The sequence below is a fragment of the Carassius auratus genome, chromosome 41 (genome assembly GCF_003368295.1).
Source record: "Carassius auratus strain Wakin chromosome 41, ASM336829v1, whole genome shotgun sequence".
NCBI classification, from domain to species: Eukaryota; Metazoa; Chordata; class Actinopteri; order Cypriniformes; family Cyprinidae; genus Carassius; species Carassius auratus.
The window spans coordinates 18,054,671-18,080,619 of record NC_039283.1 but is presented as its reverse complement, the minus strand read 5'-3'; the positions used below and the strand labels follow the sequence as shown (position 1 = coordinate 18,080,619).

Genomic DNA, 25,949 nt, shown 5'->3' with positions numbered 1-25,949 from the left:
CATCCCAGTGAAAATCTTTATTTGAAAAGGTACAGGTCAGCCTTATCAAAGATCCCAGAGGCTGTTAGGGGCATGGAAGGGGCAGGATAGCCTGGCAGGGGGGTAGAGGGGGTCCAGGTGGGGCATTAATCTTGGGAAGGATTCATCTAATAATCTAGTGATCCAATGATGAATCAAACTTCAGCGCTTGGTCTGATTCTCCACAGCTCCAATTAACTCCAAGGGAGGGAGAGGCTGATGGACAAGTCTATTATTGGCATTTGAGAGACACTGTGAAAACTGAAAGAAATCAAAGGAAAAGTGTTCTGGAGAATTACGCCCACGCAGAGTGAATACACAGAACATGCATGACTGGCTCAATTGTGCCCTTTTAACATTTTCCTTCCAAACCCCAAATTGCTAGGATATTTATTGCAAAAGATGTCGTTTGCGACACCATGGTGGGGAGCAGTTGATGTGCCCAAAGCAAGCATTCACGATTACATGAAAAACACGAATAGGCAGTTTAAAAAAATAAATAAATTGGGGATTCAGGATTAAATTGAATTAAATGTACAGTTCTTTTGAACTATTTCTGCCTCTGATAAAGCCATTACATGTGCACATAGATTAAAATACTTTCTTTAATATGAATCAAGCTAGTTTGTTGACTAAATCTATTTGTCCCTGACTTTCGCTTGCTCAGCACATACAAGAATTGTGGGAAATCCAGGTCTTTTATTTTAATTTAATGAAACAGAGTTACAGGAACTGGCATAATGGCAACTCTGGATCATATTTGTAAACTTGATCAACAATAATCATATACTAAAAAATACAAATATTCAAGCATGCAAGCTAATAAAACCAGAAAATCTAGAAAAAAATTAAGTTCCTTAAGCTTATGTTTGTAAGTCACTGGATCAATTGAACCTAAAAAGTTTTATATAAGAATATTCTAAAATGGGATGCCCACATAACATTGCATGGCTGACAGTGACCTGTTGTTGAAGAGCAGGCCATCAGTCTATAGAGCAAAATGTTAGAGGAGAGGACCCTGACCTCTGACCTCTGGCTAATTGGAGGCTTGACCCTGTTAGGAAAGGACAAGCCGGTCACAAGGATAGCAGGGCGTGCTTAGGGAGGGATATGCCCTGAGGGCTTACCCCAGGGACCCCTCCTTATGTTTCACATCCACCTTATGACTGATTAAGGATATCTCCATCCCACTGTGAGGTTAGACCAACATTCATATATCAGTTCATTCATCGCTGCCCTAAAGCTATTCATGTGAATCAGCTATGGTATATTATAAACTTTCCTGCTTAACATCACCATTATTTGATAATGATCACAAACAATAAAAAATTGTATGCTACAGAAAAACTTTTTAAACCAAAATGCAAAAAATATAAATAATTGAAACTTTTCGTGTAATTAAAAAATGAATCTTTTTTTTTTTTTTTTCAGAACAATTTATGAAACCTTTCTATCTTTCTTTCTGTCTCTGCGTGACACACACGGTAAAAAATGTTTTCATAATTACATCTAAAATATTCATTTTTATGGAGTTTTCATATTTTATAATCAGTTTTCATCATCAGTAATGAATATCAAACTGTTTGAAAATTGAGTTTTATTTTATTTATAAAAATGTTTTTTATATAAAATATATTTAATATTCTATAATGTTGTTTATTTATATAAGTTGTCACCACACGGATTTGTTTTGTTTTAATTGGCGAACAATTAAAAATGGCGTCTGCCGTGAAAAGGTAGGCTACGTGTTTTGACGAACGGGAGATGTGATGGGAAAATGAGGAGTTTTCTCTGTGATCAGTCGGATACAGTGAATATTTAATGGTGAGTGTTCATGATCCTGTGATGTGTTATGCCAGTGGCACACTGTATATAATCCCTAAGCTTGTTATTTGGGCCTCTCGTGAGCTCCCTGCTCCCAGCTGCCAGTGAGCAGCTCTGCTTCTGGTTCTTTTCACTAGTACAAGGGATGAGAAAAACAAAATGCCATTGGCAGCTGTTTGTTTGTGGTTTCCCACGACTCTATGCCAATTACATCTCGTCCCTTTGTCAGTCGCTTGTCGTCTCTCATTAGCCACCCTTCGGTTGATATGAAACCCGGAAAAAAGTGTATAGGCAACCCACGCCTGTAGATCATCTAGCTATCCTCACTTTGCTGGCTAACGTTCCTCTTGCTCTGGAATACAGCTTTTACTCTTGCTTCACTATAAGTTACCTCGTATAACATAACTCCACAAATATAGGCAATGCTTCTTTGCAGCACCATAGACTTTTTAATTTCTAAATATCCACATTCATAGTTATTTAGGCTACTAGTAGGACATACGCGGTTTTCTAAATAACTCGAGAATAATTAAAATGTAAATTATCATCAGATTGAGAAAACGTCTATGTTCTATTTGTAACGTCTTACAGTAGGCTATAGTTAAGTTACTTATATTTGTATCATTTATAATAAGTCTGTTTTTTTTCCTGCATTTTACAGTTTATATTTCTCACGTTTGGGATGTTTTAGCCTGTTTGTGTAAAATTGCCGGGAAATGAAAACGATTTAGTTGTTTGTCCTGAATAAATCGCTCTTTTATCAAAAATTAAGTGGCACCATAAAAATAACTGGCAAGAGAAATTGTTAGCTTTTTTTTTTTTTTTCTGGACGCAACAACAATTGAAAAAAGGAAAACTAAAATGCTGACATTTTCTTAGCAATAAAATATTTGGCTTTTGATTAATTCGAAGTTATTAGTTTAAAAAAAAACTCTAAATTTTATAACGCTAAATAGTTTAACCTACTGATACTGATGGTTGCCAGTTGGTTACAGGTTGCATTTAAACGTAAATAATCAGATCACCAGAAATTATTTAATATTTGATACATCTTAACAAACATAGGCTACCCTACTTTTGCTATGTATGCTGATCATATTTGTTATTTGCAATATATTTGTCATAAGGCTATAAAACTTTTTTAGTTTAGCCTACATTTGTATCTCCACAGCTAAAGTAGCAGAAATAAACGGACATATAACAGCCTATTTGGTTTTAAACAGACGTATTCCAGACCATCCAATTGCAACAAATATTATAGCGAAAATATGCCTTTAAAAGGATGTTTACGTTTCAGTCCCTCGGAAATGAGTCTGCACCCCCATCCCAATCACAAACCTTATTTGCCTTTAGAAAATCACTGGGTTTATTTTGCTGTCTCTGATTGGTTGGAACTAATATCAGCGGGTCCGTGTATGATCTCATTGCCTTCATTTACTATTTTCCGGTTTTTAATTGGGTCCTGCAGTGTGTAGAATGCACACAGTCCAGCCGACGAGGCGCAGTAAACAAAAGGGTCTTTACTTTGATGCGAGGGAAACTGTGAGAACTGGTAGCCTGTGTTTTAATCCCGTTGACCCTGTGTGGTGTTAATTGAGGCTGACGTCACATAATTCCTCGGTGGGGAAAAATTAAGATGCGCGCACTAATGAGGGCTCCTGTCTCTCAACACAGGCGTGATGAAGTTCCACACCATGAACTGTATGGCCATGCAATTAAGTCTAAAATCAAAAGAACGAAAAACATTTTTTTCCTTTTTTTCTTTTCTTTTTTCTTTTTTCTTTTTTATATGTAAATGAAGCGGTAGCCTATAGTTTGGTTATTCACCAGAAGTTGCATTAGAGTTTTAAGAGCAACAGGGTTTTTATTTTATTTTACTTAATATAAAATAATTCAATAATTAAGGAAGACATTATGAACATTTGTTTAAAACAGAACCAGCGATTAATAGGCCTATATACACACACACGCACAAATTATGACATCTCCCTCCTTAAATATAAATTATTATTCGCTCTGTATTTTTTAACATGGAACAAATATTATAAGATATATAGGTCATGGAGGTACATCGATAAGTGTCTGATCGGATCACTCATTTTTACGTGTCCGTTATTGCACGGCAAGTTGGTGGTATTAACCTTTTTATCCAGGCAAGTCGCTATCATGGTTACTTCAGAAAGAAACCAGTAGTGCTTTGTGATTTCCCAGACGCACCCTGCGGCTGCGCGCGGATTCGCTTCATTACAATTTCACGGATTGTCACGTCAGTGACAGCTACTGAAACCGCTAATACATTGATCGTGAAGCTATGTAGACTGTTTCTATGAATGCAACACAACTAGGCATTTAGCAGCTGTAATTAAGCTCGTGATTAGAATTATATATGTGTATAAGTTTTAGTTTAGAAAATGACAAAGGGATGATTAAAAAGTGAGAGAATTAGGGTGAGGTTTGAGTTTCCAAACAGTTTCTTAGCTATTAAGGCTTAATTGGCACACAGTTTAGGCTAATGGATCTCTCTCTCTCTCTCTCTCTCTCTCTCTCTCTCTCTTCAGAAGTTTGCTCAAAGTCAGCAAAATTCTACATCCACCATCATTATTAGATTAGCAAGTTACTGCATTAACAGGTTGACTGTACTTAAAAATGATTACACACAGTTGAGAAATGGCCTGTTAATATGTTGCTTATCTCTGTCTCGGTTGTATCAATTGCTTGTTTTTGTGTGTATGTTTGTGTGTGTGTGTGCACCTTAACCATATTTTAGGAACATGTAAAAAAAAATTAATAATAATATAATACTTTTATCACAAAGTTTTTTTTTAATAAAATTGCAAATGTTCAGAATGTTTTCTCTTAGGGATAACTTTAGTTTGTGGATTGGGTTTACATATTAACATAAAAAAAATTGAAGTATATGCAATGCCTTAGATAGCTAAGTAAACTGTTTGTGTTGATGTGTTAAATGATGGTTTTCACTCCAGAAAGTGAAAATCTTCCTTATCTTTCAGGTGCTTTCCTTAGAAATTGAGTTTTGTCATTGCCTATTTTGCTGATTGTGTGTTTCACTTTATTTATTTATTGATGCATGCATCTTCATGCATTATTTCTAAACATCCAAGACTGTGTGAATTAAAGAAACCTCCCATCTGAATTCCACCAGTTCTGCCAGTTCAAAAATGTCACATTCTCGGATACTGATGTTGCTTTGCCCTAATGTGCATGAAACATAATAAATCTAATCATTTTTCTCAACATTTAAAATCTGTGCATGCAAGACATTTTTCATTTGTTAGCTTGACTTATTTAAAAGAAACAATCCGATCTTACTGAATGTGGTCTCAAATATCTTTCATTCGTGTCTAGACGTCCCTCTTTTCACAATGTCTCTAATGTCTCGGCCTGTCATCGTTTCTCCCCCTATGAGGCTAAACAATATTTCACTTTTTATCCATCCTTGACACATACCATCAGTTACCACCCATTTCCCAGAATGCTCATGGTAGATGTTACCCAGTGCCATCATGGAGCCCCAAACTCTGTACCAGACAGAACTGGGGGTGCATGGGTATGGCAATTAGCATGAGAAAGCCACCCATCTTAGTGCGCTTATTTGACCTTTCACCCCTACTCTTTGTGCTTCTCAGACAGAAGATTGGTGTGAATGTGCAGTGCCCTACATCTATACTTGTAGTATGGTGACGTGTTTGACTGAAATATCTGAACAGCATTGAACATTAGTATGAAACAAGAAAAGTGTTAGTTTGCATGTATCAATTTGATATAAGTCAATGCCCCCCCCCCCCCCAACAAATGCACACATGCACAAGGGGCAACACGCTCCCACACTCTTTCCCAGACAGTCTAGAGGACTCCATCTCATTTGCTTTTCTTCTGCCCTCCTCTCTGTCTGCGCCCCCTGTTCACGTCTGTGCTTTAATTAAGGGTTCCAGCCCCCTAAAAGTGTCATCGTGGAGTGTAGCCAGTGTTCAGGACCTCTGTTTTATGTGTGTTCCTGTCTGTCTTCCACTTAATCCCGAGACCATATGTGATATATTAGGGACAGCATTAAAGAGCACTCCCAGACTGCTACGGTGGCATCCTGTGTCTACAACATCACGGCACAGAGAGAGCCTTTCTCATCAAATCTCATGTCACTCCATGATAATGAATGGACTCGTATCTGTCTGAATCGTGGGTGCCATTTTGTGGGAACTTCTGAGTGGTGGCTCTCATAAACTAAATATTTAAAAAAAAAAAAAAAAAAAAAATATATATATATATATATATATATATATATATATATATATATATATATATATATATATATATATATATATATATATATATATATATATATATATATATATATATATATATATATATATATATATTTATTTATTTATTTATTTATTATTATTGTTATTATTATTATTTAATTTTTTTATTTTTTGGGGGGTAACCTCAACTGTTTGTTTCCTAACACTATTTAAACGTTGTGTTCCGTAGGAGAAAGTCATACAGTTTTTGAACAACATAAGGGTAAATCAGTGATTTATAGAATTGTCATTTTTGGATGATCTATGCCTTTAAACACTTGTCTGTTTATTGGCAAAAAAAGTGTTACTTAAAGGTACAGGTTGTAAGACCTGCCACTAGATGGTGCACTACCAAAACAATAACAATCGCATGGTATGATGATGCTAAGAAGGAGCATGGAGTGATTGGATTTGTTCTCTTCTACCCAACTGCTGACGGCCATCAATCAGACAGAAAGATAAATCATGGATTTAACGCGAGTTCAACGATTTGCGCGAGTAGATTATATACAAAGTCAATGCAAAGACGCGATCAGACGTGTCCTTGCGCGGGTCTAGAGAAGCGATGCCCTGTGTTTGGTGTGTATGCCCCAAAATACTAATATTGTTGATTGTTATAATAGCATACGTTTCCTGTAAAGATACGAATCAAAACAACTCACATTTCGAGTAAAACACAAGCAAGATCGGCGTCTCTTTCTAGTTGAAGTTTGTTGCGAAGCTACTTCCATTTGTCCACAACACTGTTATCACGTGGTTTCTACGTCAGTAAAGGCGGGAACAAAGGGTAAATAATGTAACGACTGCACTGCCCCGTGTCACTGTTTAGATTGGGAATTTTTTCATGATTTACAAGTAGTTGAAAACATTAGAGATATTGTTTGTAATCAGCTGGACAAAATATATAACACTAGCCTATTGTTTTTTGGATATTTTACTGCAAATATCTTACAAATTGTACCTTTAAGACCTTGATTTGTTCTGTCACCTCCTGTTATGGAGTTGAACTCCTTCTCAAACACCTGGAATTAAAGATCATTTTGTTTTGGTATTAGAAGTTCTATGCTAAACTTAAAAACTACATTTTTGTTTGTTTATTTGTTTTACCCTGTTTTATTAATCATAGTTGAGTTTGATTGGTCACTGTTTAACCAGCAGGATTTGGTTTAATTCAGGTTCCGAAAGGATTATGGTTGTAGCTTCTCATTGTGGTTGCAGTGAATTGCCAGTGTAAAATTGCTGGAGAGGTAGGCAGTCGTAGGAAAAATATGCCGTTCATTGCTCTTGGCCAGGGGTCTTTGAAGATATTGCAGGTGGTCAATGGATATTGAGTCTTGAATGTTTTTAGGAAAAATTACTTTAAAGTTTTATCCATGGGGGGCTGGTTTGGTCTGAGTAGGATGTTCCTTGGCCTTTAAACATAGCAAAACATTGCTTTAGTGTCAACTGCAGGGTTTGTATATGACCTTGGTATTTTGTCATAAACCAAATGACCAGTGCCTAAAAATGTAATTCATATCATTTAATTTGAATGGTAAAATGTATAGTTCAGTATGACTGATTTTTTTTTCACCTTATACTACCGTTGAAAAGTTTGTAGTCAGTGAGATTTATTAATTTTTTCTCAAGAAATCAATACTTTTTGCAAGTATGCCTTAAATTGATCAAAAGGCATTTATAATGTGACAAAAGATTTAGATTTCAAATAAATACTTTACTAATCATGAAATATAATTAATACACACAAATATTAGCAGCAAAATTGCTTTCAACATTAATAATAATAAATGTTTATTGAGCTCCAAATTGGCATATTTGATTCATAATGATTTCTGAAGGATCATGTGACTGGAATAATGACTGCTGAAAATTCAGGTTTGCAGTCACAGGAATAAATGACATTAAAATTATAAATAGAAAACGATTATTTAAAATGGCAATAATATTTCTGAAATATATGTCTGAAACACTGTTCATTTTATTCATTTCATTTAGGGCTTATATTTGTATGTATGTATGTATGTATGTATGTGTATGTATGTATGTATGTATGTATGTATATATATATATGTATATGAATGTGTGTGCGCGTGTGCCTGCAAGCAGTGCAAGTGTATTTTCCCATGACTGCGTGTGTTTGTTTGTGCGTTGGCATATATTTGTTCTGTGTCTGTGTGTGCTCACAAGTGTTGTTCTCTGCTGCAGACCTCTTTCCTTTCTGAGTCAGTGCCATCAGTTGCTACGGCAACCAGGAGGCAGCATGAAAGCTAGCGAGAGAAGACTGAGGGAGAGAGTGAGATGGAGCATGGCACAAAGCCGACTCGCAGCAGCTGTGGAACAGCACTGGGACGCTGTGCACATTCTCTAGGTGTGAGAGAGACTGTACCACTGTGTGTGTGTGTGTGTGTGTGCGCGCGCGCGTGTGGTCCTGTCTATTAGCACATAATCATATACCAAATTCTATACTGTAGGGAAAAAAATATTTTTTATAATTCATCTGCAGTTACGACTTTACATTGTATCTGTAAATAAGTACTGATATTTATCAGTGAATCTGTGCAGCTAGCTTTCTATTGTTTCAACAAATTAACAGGCATCCATCTGACAGTTTATCAGCTAGTGACAGCCGTTTCGACTCATTAATGTAGAATGTGGTTCGTCTTTGTGTGTATGTTGTGGAGAATGTGCTGGAAATTCACCATCTGAGACATTATTCCTTATGTCTCGTATGGTGAATGTTTTGGTTCCCAAAATAACCTTTAGTGAAGAGTTCAAAAAATACATATTTTTTTTATTCTTAGTGTGAGGGGCTTTTTTAAAAAAAAATAAAGAACCTTTTTCCTCTATTAAAAAAATATATTCATTAAAAGACTAAAAGAAGAAAAAGGAGCAAAACATCTGGTCCTATGGAATGTTTATGTCAACATTTCTAGATGCTGGAGTTTAAATTTCATAATTCTTATTCATTATTGAACAACGTAGTATTTTAATTATGTTAATATCCATGTTGATGAATTTTACAAATAAAAAATGTAGCCTGAAAACACTAATAAAATATCACTTTTGGCTATGATGCATTTGATAAAACTCCACCTCAGAGTGAAACAAAAAAAAAATGATAATGTACATTTATTTCGTTTAGCTGATAATGTAATTTCACAATGCACAATATCAATTCATAATTGGGAAATAAAGACACAATTTTTTTTTTTAGGCAGATATTAGCTCTCATGTAAACAGCCTATTAAATCTGCAAAATAATAGTTGCACAAACATACAGTAAGCTCATTGCAGAGACTGTACTGAGGGAACGCTGTGTGGGCTGGGAAAAGTGTGAATTTGTCTGTGTGTGTGTGTGTGTGTGTGTGTGTGTGTGTGTTAAACCTGATTTACATCACCAGACAGTGAGAATGGCCTTGAACTTGACCTCAGGTCTGTTCTCTTGTTCCTCTCCTTCTCACCCTTAAACTCTCATTGTTGTGTTGTCTGCATTGACTCCTCTCTCCGGTCCCTCGTCATTCACACCAGCACGGCGGGCTATGGTGACTTCGTCCCTGCTGCACACGCCCTCTGGGACTGTTCACTCCAGGGTTCGAATTCCTTTCCCACATCCTCCATCTTGTATTTACTTGATTTTGTTTTAGCAAAGTGTTTTTAGCAGCTTGAGCAGGATTTGCAGGCAGACAACGAGTCAGACACAGCTCAGGACTGGAGTAGAGCTGTCAGAAACACAATGAAATGGTGATTCATGAGGATATAAATACTGCTTGATAAATATATAAATACATATAAATAAATATATATATATATATATATATATATATATATATATATATATATATATATATATATATATATATATATATATATATATATATATATATATATATATATATATATACATGGACTCTGTTTTCCCAGCTTTCATCACAATGTCCAAATTGTTTAGTTACACCTAGAATACGATGTGTCTGTTCTTCACATTACAGCCTTATTAAAACTTTACTTGTTTATAATTATTTGAAAATACTTTTAATGTTTAATTGTGGATAATAAAACATTAATGCAATGTCCTATTTTTTTATAATCTATATTTTATACAGATTATTGTATCTGATTATTGTATCAGTACTGCCAGTATTTGGAATCTTTGGGCATTTCCACATATAATACTTAGCTATAGCATTAGGATTATGTTCTTACATAAGTATCTTCATAGTTTTTTATACGATTTTACCTAATTTTCAGTTATGTGCATTGCTAAGAACTTCATTTGGACAACTTTAAGGGTGATTTTCTCAATATTTCGATTTTTTTGCACCCTCAGATTCCAGCTATTCAAATAGTTGTGTCTTGTCCTGTCCTAACAAACCATACATCAAAGGAAAGCTTATTTATTCAGCTTTCAGATGATGTATAAATCTCAATTTCGAGAAATTGACCCTTATGACTGGTTTTGTGGTCCAGGGTCACATATAGTTCAGCAGTCTGAGTAAATGGTATCAGTTAAAATTGTTAAATAATTCATATAAATTATTGTAATTTTATTATTAATTGTATATTTAATTATATAAAATGTTGTACCATATAACTAATATATATATATATATATATATATATATATAATATCCCAAAACAGTACCAAAATCCTAGGCACAATAGCACTGGTAGAGCGTTGCGTTAGCAGACAAGCTAGCGCAAGGTTGGGGGGTTGATTACCCGAGAACACAGCACATGATAGGTAAAAATTTATAGCCTGAATGCACTGTAAGTCACTTTGGATAAAAGCATATGCTAAATGTAATATATATATATATATATATATATATATATATATATATATATATATATATATATATATATATATATATATATATATATATAAAATTATTATATTTAGAGAGCGAGAGAGAAAAGTCATTTTTTATAATTGAATCTTTAATTAAATATAACAAAATTATCCTTGTTAAATGTATGAAGTTCTGGTCACTTGTAAGCCTGTCTGAAGCCAGTTTTCTTACAAGGCACTGACTGTTTAGTCATAGATCAACAGGGTAGAATGGACGACGTTGCACGCCACATGTTTCTGATGGTCACTCACAGATTCTCTGTCTGTTCATTTACTGACCTGATTTATTCAGTATTGAAATGGCAGCAGTGTTGTATAAGAAGATATTTTTCTCTGTTGTGCTATGTTCTCTTTGCAGCCCACAAAGTACAGAGACGGCCATTTGCAACATGCTGTTTCATTCATTCTGTGATGCCATTTTGTCATATTTTGCACTCTTACTAATATTAACTTATTAACTAATAGTAACTAATATTCTTTTTTTAAAACTCCAAAAATAATTGGTATGTCTAGAATCTCGTTGACCTAGCCTTATATGCCAAAACTGAATAAGCTTAATTTTTGGTTGTTTAATTGACTGGTTAAAATTCAGGCACCATCTCAGGGTCTCACAAAAGTGCGTGGCGGATCAGCAGCCTTATGGCCTACAGTAAACTAATGCACCTTGTCTCCTGGCACACAGCCACACAGATCTGAGCGGCCAAGATATTGTTGTTGGACTAGACACTAATACACTAAACTGTATGTGGTTCATTGCTTACACAGAACAAGTCTTATATATGATCCCACCATCTTAGAATGAGTTTACGTTTCATGCTAAATCTGATGTGGTGCCTTTAGTGTATGAAATTTGTTCTTAAAAATATTAACGATAACAGCACAAGTTTATTTTCAAAGTAAACTTTTATTAATATTCAGGACATTGTTAGAAGGCACATGCGGAAATACAAAAGATAAGAAAACAAAAATACACACTGAATGTGGAATGAAAAACCTACAGTTAGATGTTGAATAGAACTATAGCATTACAATTTAAAAGAAAATATGATTTCAGTTATTATTGTTATCATTAGTGGACTATGACTAGCTGAAAATCACAGAAAAAAACTACAATTGCATTTAAAAGGCCCCATTTCATCAATTCATTGTCTTCACAGTCACTTGATTTGTCAAATTTTGCAAGAAAACAAAAAACAGATTATCTCAGTTTTACTGAAAGGATAATGCTGCACATGTGATTAAAATATTTTAAGAAAAATAATTATAAAATAGATTGCACAATTCTCTTCAAATTGTAATAAATTTGTAAAACACTTGCATATTTAACTGAATATTCTTTACAGCCATGATTGATTGTAACACAAAATACAGAGAGACATTTATAGAGCATTTAATACCCCTTAAATTTGTTTCTATAAAAAAAAAAAAAGGCTAGATGAAGCTGCTTTTCAGTATTCAATGACTTCGCCGTTTGCTGTTGAAACCAGTTTTAGCAGAAATGAAATATTCATATATATTCTGCTAAATATTCCTTTCACCTTAAAACAAGTTTAACCTGCTGTCATAAATAGTTGCTCTGATCTGCCTTCTCTTCCAGGTGATTACAGGCCCAACACAATTGCATAGAAATTAAAGACAACAGCTCTCTGTCCAACAAGTGTGTGATGCACAACACACTGAGCTGTCCAATCAGAGTGCAGTATCGTTCACCGCTGCAGTGGGTCTCACAATCATACATGCAGAATCTACAGAGCCTCACACACCATTTTTTAAATAATTCGTGTTAGATTTAATTAGCAATTGGTTATTAGATAAGTAAGGGAATGAACACAGGCCACTACATTTTTTTTTTATATTGAAAAGTACTAAACTAAAAAAAAAATCAGTTTGTGTGTTATAAAGTGCATTATGCTAAAGATTGTACCAAGACAAACTAGATCTGAGATTGTTAAACTCTTTAAGTATCTAAAAGATTGGCCTTTGAAATGACATTTCCTAGAAAACCCTCATTAAATTCACTATAGAACTACCCGAATAAAAACTTTTTACTTGGAGAATCCCCAATGTGCGCATTTGTACAAATACACAATTTGTTGAGTGCTTTGACTCAGACCCGTATAAAGAATGTATTTCATCTTCCACACACACACACACACACACACACTTGACTCGCAACATACAGCCGTATAACTGCATCAAAAATGCCAAGACTGAAATAATGTAGAACAATTAAAGTGCTGTCTTTTATCTGATGTTGGGGCACAGGCATTGTAAAGACCCGTTTGACTCCATCAGCCTGTTTCAGCTCCGATCCTCCATTTAATGGATGTCACTTTATTCGACTTGACTATAAAAACCTGAAAAGACACAAAAGAAATGAGAAATGTGTTTAGTGAAGTAATATTTTTTATAATTTGAAACAGAATTTACATTTGTTTAATGAAGACTGTCAGTTTATCTCATCATCAGGACTGTCTTTTGTATTTTAAGGTGTTCTGCTATTGGATTTTCTATTTTATAGGATTCTTTAAGAAGGTCGCAGCCAATGAACACCTCAGACGGCTGTGGCTCATGCAGGCCATAGCGAGTGCCAGGTTGAGAGATTGAGGCCGAAGTTGACTGTGCCTGTGCTCTTGGTACAATGTGGAACTGAAGCAAAGAGGAGGCATGTGACACAACCTAAACCCGGAGAACTCCTGAGTTTAATCGCTCCACGTGGCTTAAACAAGCAACTCGAGGCGTGCAGGTGATTAAGGACACAAGAGCTGATCAAACATCCAAATTCGCTCGTATTTATGGAGTAGCAATGACTCTATCCTTCACTTTCATTGTCTGAAAACTGTGGGTGGAGGTTTGTGTATGATGCTCACCGTCCCAAAAAAAATTATTTCCCTCTCTGCTTCTCTTTCATTGTTTCTTTCGTGATTTCCCTTTCTCCCTCCGGTTGTCTTCCCTAAATGAATACTCATTGAGTGTTACTGTGTCTTGGTCTCCCTCCTCCTGTCCTGGCTGAATAGAAGACTGAATTGAGCAAACAGTCAGCCTGTCAGCTCAATAGGCAGTCTGACCATGAACTCCGAGTCCTTCCCAGGCACCCAGCATCATCATCAAGAGGGGGAGAAAGAGAGACATGGCGGGGGGGGGCAGACAGACTCAGACTTTGGGGGCCCCCGGTGCCCATTTTTTGGGGGAGCCTCGTCGTGGTGGTTCCCAAGGCTTGTGCCTGCATGGAAAGGCAAGAGCAGCTGCTCAGAAGAGGAGAGCCTTGTGTTTATGGGTGTGTGTGTGTGTGTGTGCAGACGGGTGTCTGCCCCTTTGCCCAAACCCCAGCCACCTCGCACGCTCCCAGACGCAAGCTGCTGCAGATTCTTTGCTCCTTTTTATCTGATGTGCTTTGGCTTTGTTTTTACTGTGCATAATTTACTGTGCCGTTCCCTCTCAGCCACTTTTCCCCCGGTTTGCCACCTGTTTACTGCGGCGCACTTAGATTACTGAAAACAATGGCGTGATTGTAGACCCAGTGTGACTGCAATCTTGTAATTCTGTGCTACCTGCATTAAGAGTTTTATCACCCATGCGCAATTTAATCCTAATGATTCAAAGGTAATTTTTAATGTGATAAAAAGTAAATAGTTTCATTGTTGCAGTCATTTAGCGACGAGGCAGTTAATGTGCAATCACGTTTGTGGGGAAAACTCTTTGTGTTACTGTCCTGCAAGTTTTGCAAGATTTGCTTACATTGACATTCTTTTCTAGTGGTTGCGCTAGTTATGCACTACTGTTTGGGGTCAGAATTATTTTTTTTTTCAAGATATGAATACTTTTATTTAGCAAGAATTCATTACATTTATCAAAAGTGACAGGAAGGATTTTTTTATAGTATTACAAAAGAGTTCTAATTCACTGCTGTTCTTTTGAATTTTTTTTCTCATCAAAGAATCCTGAACAATATGTAACACAATTACCACAAGAATATGCAGTGTCACAACTGTTTCCAACAGTAATAGTAGGAAGAGATGTTTCTTGAGCACCAAATCAGCACATTAGACTGATTTCTGAAGGATCACGTGACAGTGAAGACTGAAATAATGGCTGCTAAAAATTCAACCATCACAGGAATAAATTACACTGTAAAATATTACAATAATAATAATCCAAATATTACAGTTTTTAAAGTATTTTTTTACTGCATTTTCAAATAAATGCAGCCTTGGTGATGCAGACTTTCAAAAATATAAAAAAAATCTTGCCACCCCAAACGTTTGAGCAGTAGTATATTTTTGAACAAAACATAGTTTCTGATATTTTATAGTGCTTCTTTATGTTGGTAAAAATCAGTGCTACTCTTACAAAAAAACTATTATAATTTGTTTTTGAACATGTATCTTGGTACTTTTATGGTGTCATATCATGAAGATACCAAGTAAATACCATGGTACCAGAGTATTGCCATGTAACACCATCTCCTTACCACATTGTATACTGTGTTGGCATTTGTGGCACCAGTGTATACAGCTAACATGCTTCTCTTCAACTGAGATACCACAAAAATCTCTAAACATACACTAGTACTCCACTGTATCTTCTTGCTCAGGGTATTTAGCAGGGACTTCAACAAAGGCAGCCCTCTGAGAGAATGAAGGACAATGGCCTGTATTGTTTACTTTGCTACCTCACTTCATCAGGCACAGTCGGCTCTAATGGGTGTTTTGGTTAAGCGGTTTTTAAACTTATAGCTTCCTGGCCTTAATAACAGTGTGCCACAGCAAGCTCACCATGGAGAACAATACTGGACTTGTTGGCCCATGACTCTTAGAAACCAAGACGTACAAAAGGTGCCCGTCCTCATTGAGACCTCTCTGTCACACTCTCTGCTCCTACTCTTGCTCTCTCTTAGCATGTTTTCCCATGAATTTGTCTTCAAATATATGCTAAATAATCCAAGATATTAGCTTGTGGTTTCTATAGTTATGTAAGACTAAAAATGGCGATCCATTTTACTCATTTAAACTCCTCTCTCATGGGAAAGCTAATTTCACGATGACCCTACAGCTGAAAGCAGGAGGGAAGTCTTGCTGTTCTTCTCAATAATGGCAGCACGCCATCTCCATGGCTGGCATGGAACAACGACGGGGCAGCAGAATCCCTGATGGCGATCTATTCACCGTTGATGCCCGCAGATGCAGCTCTGCCTCAGCCATTGTACAGGGGAATGATTTAATGCAAATGACTACAAAACATCTCCCCGCCCCCTTCAGCGCCTATCACAACCAGGACGTGTGATATTCACAATTAACAAACACATCTGCTGTAATGAACAGTGCCTTCGAGCAGGGGGAGCGAGAGGGGTCCGTGTGTGGAATAGAAGAGAGGAGGGTGTGAGACGTGAGGAGAGTGATGGTGGGTCATACCTGCTTATTTTCCACTTCCATTTAATGCCCGCATGCTCTAAGATGGTGGCTTTGTGCAAACTGCATCTCGTGATGGGAGGAAGGGGGCAGGCGAGCAGCGAAGGGGAGGGGAGCAGCAACGCCAGCAGGACGGCAGTCACACAACCGACCTGCCCTGCTTCTTCACTCTTTCCTTTCCCTGGCATCAAGGATGTGTGGTCTGTCTGAGAGTGAAAACGGAAAGATGAAGGAAGAAGGGCATAAATGCATCAGCATGTGAGGGCATAAGCAAGATTGCACATGCACGCGCACGCGCACACCTTTTCATGTTTGTTCTCATGGTAAAGTCTGCCCTGAGCATGCAAATGACTTTCATTATGCAAATGCATGCAAATCAGACCCAACCATCTGAGAATCAAGGCTGGGAAAAAAATCTACACAGAGATATTGAATGAAAGAGACAGCGAGTGAAAGATAAATCCTTTTGGATGGCAGGAGGCGGCTAACAGAACTAAATGCCATGTGGAGGAACAACGGTGTCCCAAAGAGCACAAAAATGGCCATTTAAGATTGTAACACACTTTCTTCACAGTATGTTATTGTGCACACAACTTATTTGAGTATTGAAAAGCTCACAATATCTGTACTGTAGCTACTGATCCATGTCATAGTTCTAATGTTTCTCTGAAAGTACACATGTTGACTGTTTTCTGTAGGAGCTTTTGTAAGTATAATGGAATTGGAAGTCATATACAACACAGGGAATGTTCTAGACAACACTGAAAAATTCATTGGGATGAGGGATGAAACTTGAATCAGGGTGGAAAAGTAAATTTCTTGCCCACCAGACAAAAACAATTTTACCACTTTTACTTTTTAATATTAGATTTTATACATTTGTATTGAATAAATAGATACAGTTTATGTTTATATATATATATATATATAAATATATGTGTGTGTGTGTGTGAGAAAATGTATTGTATTCTATTATTAAATATTGATTCTCCGTTAATCATCTTGGAAGCTGTGGGAGTCTTTATTGTCTGACGGACGGCCTCACAAGGGGAAACAATTCAGCATGGTGGGTTAGTCTTTACATAGAGCAGTTTACTTCCCTCTGAGGTAACCGAGGTTGAAATGGTCTTTGTTTTAAGGTGCCGTTAGCTGGGCCGGAGTGTGAGAGAGTTGGCTGAGGGGTAAATAAAGAGGGATTGGAGGGGTGGGGTTCTGCTGAAAGGCAGCAAACCTTCCCTAATTGGCACTTGACATTTTTTTGCTGTGGCTGGATAAAGTGGACCCTCTCTCAAGACCACTCCAAATGCTTGCTGGAAAAGTGCCTTATGCAAATGCTGCAAATAGGAACCATTGTCAAGCCTCTGACATTAACAGCTGAGGTAACAATAGGACCGCGTGCTTTCAGTGGACATGTAGGTGTGTTGAAGAGAGCGCAGGACAATGTGGCAGAGAGTGGACAGCATGTGAAAAGCCATCCAAATGATGCTTCAGTGGGGAAAAAAAGGCATTTCACCAGAGCGAGTGCCAAGCTTTCAACAGAATGGCCTATTAAAATTGGACAATCAAGCAGATGTATTATTTTACAACATCTGAATATTTGTTTTCTTTAACTGCTCCTCCAATAACACATTTCTTAAATCCTCGAGTGAAAATAATACATATAGTAGCTTCAATATTATTATTCAACTAACAGACACGGTCTAAACACGAACCCATTGTGCTATTATCCACTCATTCCTTTAGACTAAATTTGAATGTCTAAATGAGAACGGTGTGGTCTTCTAGTCGCCATACAGCATGTGTGATGAATCAGCCTTTCATAGTCAGGACAGCGTTTGGCTACACCTGTTACTGCTGAGTCCCCTTTGTGTGTGTGGGCCCACTGACTTCTCTAGCAGCCTAAAGGAAATTCACAGTTCTTTGGGGCGACGTCAAGGCGGGAGGGGGTCAGAGAGAACAGCGTCTATTCCTCAGTTTCCTCTCCAACCGTGCAGCCATTTTGGGGCTCGGTTGGTGAGTTCCGTCCAAAGAAAGCGAAGCATTGCCGGGGGCAGGAATCAGAGCGGCGCTCAGCAAAAGCAGCCTGGCTAATGTGACTAGGACACTTTCAAAAGGTTGGTAAAGGAATCCATTGTCTCTGTGACAAGTGAACTGGCTCTATTGACAGTACAGTTGACGGGAGAAGGGAGGAGGGTGGTTAAGATAAGGGCACAATGCCTGGTTTTCTAGTTGACACTTGAAGTTTGAAATGCTAAGTGCAAGAAAACTGACATTTGTGCTTTTTCTTTGTTTTCCTCTGTTCCCTGTTCCCCAGACAAACTGAGAGGAGACCATTCTGAGTTTGATTAGAAACCAGCAGCAATGGCATTCATTAATTCTCACACACCTTGCCGTGTCCAACTTTTAATGCTACCTTCACACTAAACAGTCAAGATATGCTAACCATTCAAGTAAGTTACAGAGAAGCATCACATCAATTTTATTAACATAAACCTATGGAATGTACTCTAAGATCTTTCTTTCATTCCACTTTTAAGGACATTTTGTAATTGAATGTGGTTTAGCGCTTATTGTAACTACACCAAGATAGAAGTTTCACTGCTAAGATGGTGTAAAGGAGTCAACAAAAGAAACGGATGATGACCAAGTGATGCAAATCAAGCCAAATCAAGACAATGATGACTGATAAGATCTGCTACATACAGGAAAGTGCAGTATAGAAATTGCAGTTTAGGTCTTATTTATGATGAATTAATTCCACGAAAGCAGGCAAAATGAGGACAAAAAAAAAATTGAGAGTCTGCCGCACGTTATTGCAAAAGTTTAACATAGTTTTGGAATTATACCAAAAACTCTAAAGCTGCCTTTTCACAATCTCTGACAAACAATAGACTGGAAGTCCAATGGAGAGCTGTGCGTTGGAGCTGTGTGAAGTTCTGACCATATGGGAATCTAGAATCTTCTGATCTGATTTGAGCTTTGGTTGTGTTGAAATATTTGTGAAATACTTTTGTGACTAGACCATATGCGACCCCCAGACTGGATGTGATGTAGGCCTACCGTATTCTAATCAAAACTATAAGTGTGAGGTGAGAAATACAGATTTTTTTTTTTTTATTCTTTTAAAACTATTACTCAAAAATGGGTAGTTATAAATAATTTTCCCAAATTATTCTTTTAGAAGTATTAAGTAATTAATTTAATTCCGATTAGCTCTAGAAAACCTACCAAGGCTTTCTTTCAAATGTTCTGATGGTTATTTATTTGTGGTGGATACATTTGAGAATTCATTATTCATTAACGGCTGCTTCACCACCAGTTTGAAAGCTGCCATTAATGAATGAAAGGCAACAATCCTACACAAATGGCAGCTTTTGTCAGTGGTTTTAATAAATCTGTTCAGTAGAAACCAGTCCGAAACATTTTATCATTGGAAGACATGATCTAGTCCATTGATCCTCAAATCTGGCTCGCGAGATCCACTTTACTGCCAAGTTTAACTCCAACCCTAATCAAACAAACATTCAAACTCTATTTGTGTTTTGCTCTGGGAATGTGAAGTTTAATCCCTGCACCATCAAAGCAGCAGCACTGTCTGTGTCTACAGCAGTGAAGCAGGTAGAATAATAATGCCTCACACCACATAGATTTCATTTTCAACATCTAAAATGCACCTGTTACTAATAAGCATTACTAAACCAGAAGTTTGAATCCTCTGTGATCTGTTAATTCCAGATGAGATCCTTTAAATCTAATTTAACATGTTTAAAGGTGCGATGATCTGGTGGCAGATGTCCATCCACTGAGCACAAGGGAACTAAAGAATTGGCCTCCTAATGCCCCAAGACTGTTCAGGTTCAGCTGCTGAACCCAAAGACCTGTATGCAGGACCATCCCAACAAGCTTTGCCACTTTTAGAAAGTAGCCATCCCGGAGCTGGCTCCATCCCAGCCCTATTCATAACTCAGCCAGCTGTCACATCCAATCAAGAACCTCTCAGCACAAACTTAACAAATTCGAGTTCAGACAATTGTCGTTTGTTTCTCAGCACTGGCTCAAGATCCGAATTCATCTGAAGCTTAGAATGGCAGCCAAATTTGTGTGGGAACGCTTTAGCCCATTAATTATTCTGATGCATGAGTTGAATTGAGTGAGTCCGGGTTGGTATTGAAAAAGAAAATTTGGTCTCAAATCACCAACCTTGTTGAACAAAGGTAACGAATGAATGAGCTTTGAGTGTTCACTGCAGACTAATACTGCGGAAAGTACCGGACAACAGGCACCCGAGGGTGATCGTCATGTGACCCTTGTGTTAAGCCTTGGCCTGCTGCTTTGTGCTCTGAGACTAGCAGCTTACAGATTAAATTTGATCATGTTTGATCAACATACCACTGCCCTGCATGTCCACGTAAACTATGTTTTATACATACAAAACACACAGTTTTTGCATATTGGAAAACATCCTGTTTCACATTCCCGTTCCTACAAAAAAAAAAACTAAATTTAATCAGTGCATCCTGCTGATATTTGTTCAGCATTACTTTCATTCTGTGCATTATTTGTAATGAAAGTTGTTGCCTACTGGCGTGAATGTGCTTTTTTTTTTTTTGTCTTATTTCTTTTTGCCTATTAATGTTTCCTTGTTTACAACAGGTCTATGAATTGAACACACCATTTATTTCTCTAATGCCAAATTTAGTCCCTGAATAATGCATTTTACATCAAAAGACATTGCAGTTAAGTTAGAAAATTTCACATGTGCTCTTATTTGTTTGCTTTTATTTTTCATGCACATAAGACTGAATAAGTTTGACAAATATGAAAAAGCTCCATAACATGCTTCTCAAAAAAAAGAAGGTTAGCTGTTTTGTACTTGCATATTCCTTTAGTTCTAGGTTTAATTCACCTTTTACAATAGCAATAGCCCTATCCCAAAGTGGAAGCACTATTTCTACATGCATTATAAGGAGGGTAGTGACAAGGGCATTATGAGGAAAGATGCTGCTGCATAATACTTTATATGAGAAGGGGGTACAATAATTGCTTGTTTGTCACATAAAAAATAACCATGTAAGAAAAAGATGCTGCTTACCTTCTCTGTCAGTAGTGATGGAGGCCATTTTGTAGCTTGATCTTGCAATAAGATGCAGAGATTGAGGAGGAGAGAGAAGGAGACTTAGGAAGGGAAATAGAAGAGGAGAGGGGAGGAGTACAGATCTCAAGGTAGGGTGATGCCTTTCAGGTGTGTAATGGGATTCTTGTTACTTTCGGTTATCTAGCTTTATGAAGAATGAATAACACTCATACAGCTAGATAACCAAAGATAACAGCCAACCCCTCCGGCCACCCGTCCTCTTCCACCATATGAAAAACCCAACAGGGGTTGAACTGGGACCTGCAAAGGGAAGATTTTTGTTATTAATATTGTAATTAGAACTGGATTGAAGTCAACTGTATTTAGTATTGAACACTAGTGTTAATTAAAGCTGATGTGTTTAACATGTCATTCTTTAATGATCCTGACTGTGCAAGGAGTGTCTTGCTTTTAGAATACTAATTATTTCACAGATATATCCTTTTAAAGCTGATTGATTAAAACTCGCTAGTATAAACTTGGCTATGAGTTCACCAGTCTGAACTGGTTTTAGAGATGTAAGGGGTTCAGTCACTGCTTATTGTCTCTGTCTTACTCTGCAGGCTGATCATTCTCCCTGGGTGAGAGATGGCTTCAAACGCATCCCGCAAAGGCTGGGATTTATTTTTAAATGGGAAATAAGACCCTGACTGTGCTGACAGAAAAAAGCAAAAAGAATAGTAACATTGGTTGTTTTAGTTTTCTGCAAATTTACCCTGGAGTCGCTGTTGTTTGCGTTTTAAAAGCCTTTCTTTCAGGGCTAAGTGGCAGAATCATGAGGTCTCTCTCAGACTCTCTCTTTCTCAGGATACTCAGTCAATCTGATTTTATGCAAATAAAAGAGGAGCTAGTCCAATTAAAAGCTTTTGTGTGAGAGGAGCCCCTCCCAATACACTCTCAGAGGTGTTGTAATCAAAGAGAAGAGAGAGAGAGAGAGAGAGAGAGAGAGAGAGGGGAGAGTGTGTGTCATCACTTATTACAGCCTTTCAAGCCTAGTGAAAATGGCGACACTGGGGCGAGTTGAAACACTTTTATTTACTCTACACACAGCTCATCATCTAATTATTTTACTAACAGCACCAGAACATTGTTAACCGGACTAAACATCCTCAGCCAACAAACCTTGTTGACTGTAAATCAGATTGCTAGAATATTTCCCTATAAATGAACAGGCAGACACATGCATGCTTTAAGCCAAAACAGAAGCTTCAAAATTAAATATTATGAATTCAATACTATAATAATAATGATGATGAATATAATAATAATAATAATAATAATAATATATTAGTAATAATATTTTTTTATTTTTTATTTTCTTTTGTCATATTTTACATTTTTAATTTAATTCATGTTTTTTTATTGTTGTGATGGTGGTGGTGAGATAATCGCATTGTATACATTTACGTCACATGTTTGGTCACTTCTAAGGTTTCCTGTTTTTTGTGCTGAAAAAAGAAATGATGTCAAAATGTAACGGAAAGGTACACTAATTAACTAATATGTTAGACTTGACTGAAACTAATAAACCGATCTTTAAATCTAGTCCTCTAACAATCTAGTTTTTGTGTGATTTAGTGAAGCGAATAACTAGGCTAAAAATTCTCTCTCTCTCTCTCTCTCTCTATTCTTAATCATTCAAACGATTTAAAAATATATTGATCACTTATTATCAGAATAAATAACAATAATGTGTCCTTAATTTTTTATTGATAGATAAAATGCAACTGGTTCAAAATATTAATGATAATAAGGCCTAATAAGAATATAAGCAACTAAAGAGGAGACGTCCTTCATTTTATCTTACAATACATACAATGACAACACGGAGAATGCAATCAATTTTATTAGCCGTTTTAAGTAACTGAAAACTATATGAACGTGAGAATAAAAAAAGAAAAATACGAATAAAATACTAGGCTACAGGTCTACATTAAAAAGAGAATTAAAAAAAACTTTTTGGACGAAACTTATTTAGAAAGTTTTATACCTTTCACTAAATGTTGTCATATAGGTCTACATTTATAGAGAAATTGCTTTAAAAATAATTGGAATGATTCGAGTTTTTGTCGTCAGCTGGTCGTTATTTTTTATGTGCGTTTTATTCCTATCGATGATGCAATATTTTAACTCTGAGATTAAAAAAAATACAAATCTAAATTTTCTTTGGCTAAAATGAAGTAAGTATACAGTAAAGCGTTGGTGTCCTGCTCTTTCGATCGTAATCCAATGCTCTCTGCTTCACACACTGAATGAATGGGTCCGTGCTTGTGTGTGAGTGTGGTGTGTAGCTTATCTGGGTGTGTATAGAGCCTACGATAACAGTAAAAAAAATAAAATAAAAAAAAAAAAATAATAATTGCCTATTTTTATATGTGTAGCTATGTAACTTGTCCCTCGTGTAAAATCTCTCTCTCTCTCTCTATCTCTTTATTTCTAAAGGACTTCCTGCATGGGGAGAAAGAAGCAAAGAGAGAACAACCTGAGAAAAGATAACTTATTATTATTATTTTACTTTAATAGACTATCGATCGAGTGTTACAGCGATAGTTACCTATATAGCTAGTAATTTTTGGGATGATATAACACAGCCTGTCTGAGCAACAGAGAGGTAGACCAAACCTTAACGTCCGTGATGGGGATTTTTTAAAAACACGACAGCCTATAACCTAATAGTAAATTTTTAAGTGTCACAAAATGTACAATTTTCTTCACATACTTCAGACTGCTGATATCTTACTGCATCAATGAACATACTGTCTAATACAAAAGAGGGGATGAGATTTGTGACATGGTCGCACAGTCCATAAGGTTGGACGTTAGTCATCCTTGGGTCGTTTGTCACAATATTGTTAATATTTTGTGATGTTGTGCGGTGAGGGCATGGAGATAATACACATCCTACTTAAATGCATGATGTCTGTGTTATAATTTAGAAACCTATGAAACCAGAACTTATAATAAATTACAACGTGTCTCAGTGTTCGTTACAAGCGACAGAGAGAAACGCGCTTGAAAGAGGCACGTGGAGAGCAGATATTTGGCCTTGTGATAAATCTGAAAGCTGGCCATCAGATTAGACACGTCACGCGCACAGGCCTCTTTCACAATAAACGCCATACAATTCAAATTACAGTCATTCAGGCCAAGGTTTTTAAAAACAATTCTTCAGTATATTTTCTGCAAAGAGCTTGTTCATTAAATATACATTAGGTTAGGTTTTCCCGCGTCATGTGGTTTGAATGAATCAGGCGAATTAAATATTCTTGTTTTATTCTGTGGCTTAATGATAGAAGAAGATTCAGTCAAAGGAGCTTTTCCGCACTAGGCTACCTATTTATCACAAAACTGATAATTATTTGGATTGAACGCATTTAATTAAAACATTGAGCTCACTGCTGTAACTCTAATTTCTCATAAAAAAAAAATAATAAAATAAAAACATTTGACGCTGCATGTCGTTTATAGATAAGAGATGTGAATAATAGCCTAACTACAAAGCAAACAAATTCCAAAAAGCACTGACTTCTTAATTGCCTATAATTTACCAAATTAGATTATGGGGTCCATTAACAGACTTGTGAGTTTAGTTTGAAAGAAAATCATGAATTCCTATAACCTTTAAACCGTCTACTCGCTTCTTTCTATGAAAAATGAGATGACTATATGATACGATTGACTATTTTCCGTTAATTGCGTCCAAGAAGGATGCACGCACCCTGATCACCTCTTAAAAGCAGCGTGTCTCGAGCGCCAAACCCTACAACCGCTACACGCGCAACCCGTTCTAGGACTTAGGCTATTTCTATCAATTCTCGCTTTATCCTTAAAAAAACACTATTACAGAATTCGCGCAGTGGTGTTATGACTGCATTTTACAAAACAGGCGGAAATATAAGAATATACTCACTCCTATCCACTAGCATCGACGATCTGTAGGACGGATCGCAATGATAAATGTGCGCGTGCCAGCTGCGTGCACTCCAGAATGTTGTCTAGCGCTTCGGTCCTCCGCTTCATGGCTGCGGCTCCGCGTGACGTTGCAGTGGCCCCATCCATTCAGCTTCCCCGTATCGGGCTGCACGCAGTCTTTTCACCCATATTTCCCATAGAGATGCTCCTCTCCTCCCCTACGGAGAGTGAAATGAGCTGCTCGTTGTCCCCCCTCTTATCATTCCGCGTATAAACGCTTGTGGGCCTAAACCTGCAAGAAAAAAACATATAGCATATTTAAAGCCCTCCCCTTATGACACGTTGCGGTTACAATTTGTCCCCACCCTCCTGAATTAGCAATGCAATGCTTTTTAAACTTGAGAAGAAGCATTTTAATTTGCGTTATTTTGTTAAAAATAATCGGCCTGTAGTATAGGCTACTATAGGCTAAGGTGTCTCTGTAG

General features: G+C 36.9%; 1 long non-coding RNA gene across 1 annotated transcript; it reads right to left on the bottom strand.

The window, feature by feature from the left end:
• Positions 1-12,186: 12,186 nt before the first annotated feature.
• LOC113059144 (uncharacterized) lies at positions 12,187-25,732 on the bottom strand. Its single transcript, XR_003278066.1, has 4 exons — positions 25,463-25,732; positions 21,511-21,813; positions 16,422-16,624; positions 12,187-13,367 (listed from the first exon to the last, which is right to left on the bottom strand). It is a non-coding gene; the product is annotated as an uncharacterized LOC113059144 (long non-coding RNA).
• Between the last annotated feature and the right edge of the window lie 217 nt (positions 25,733-25,949).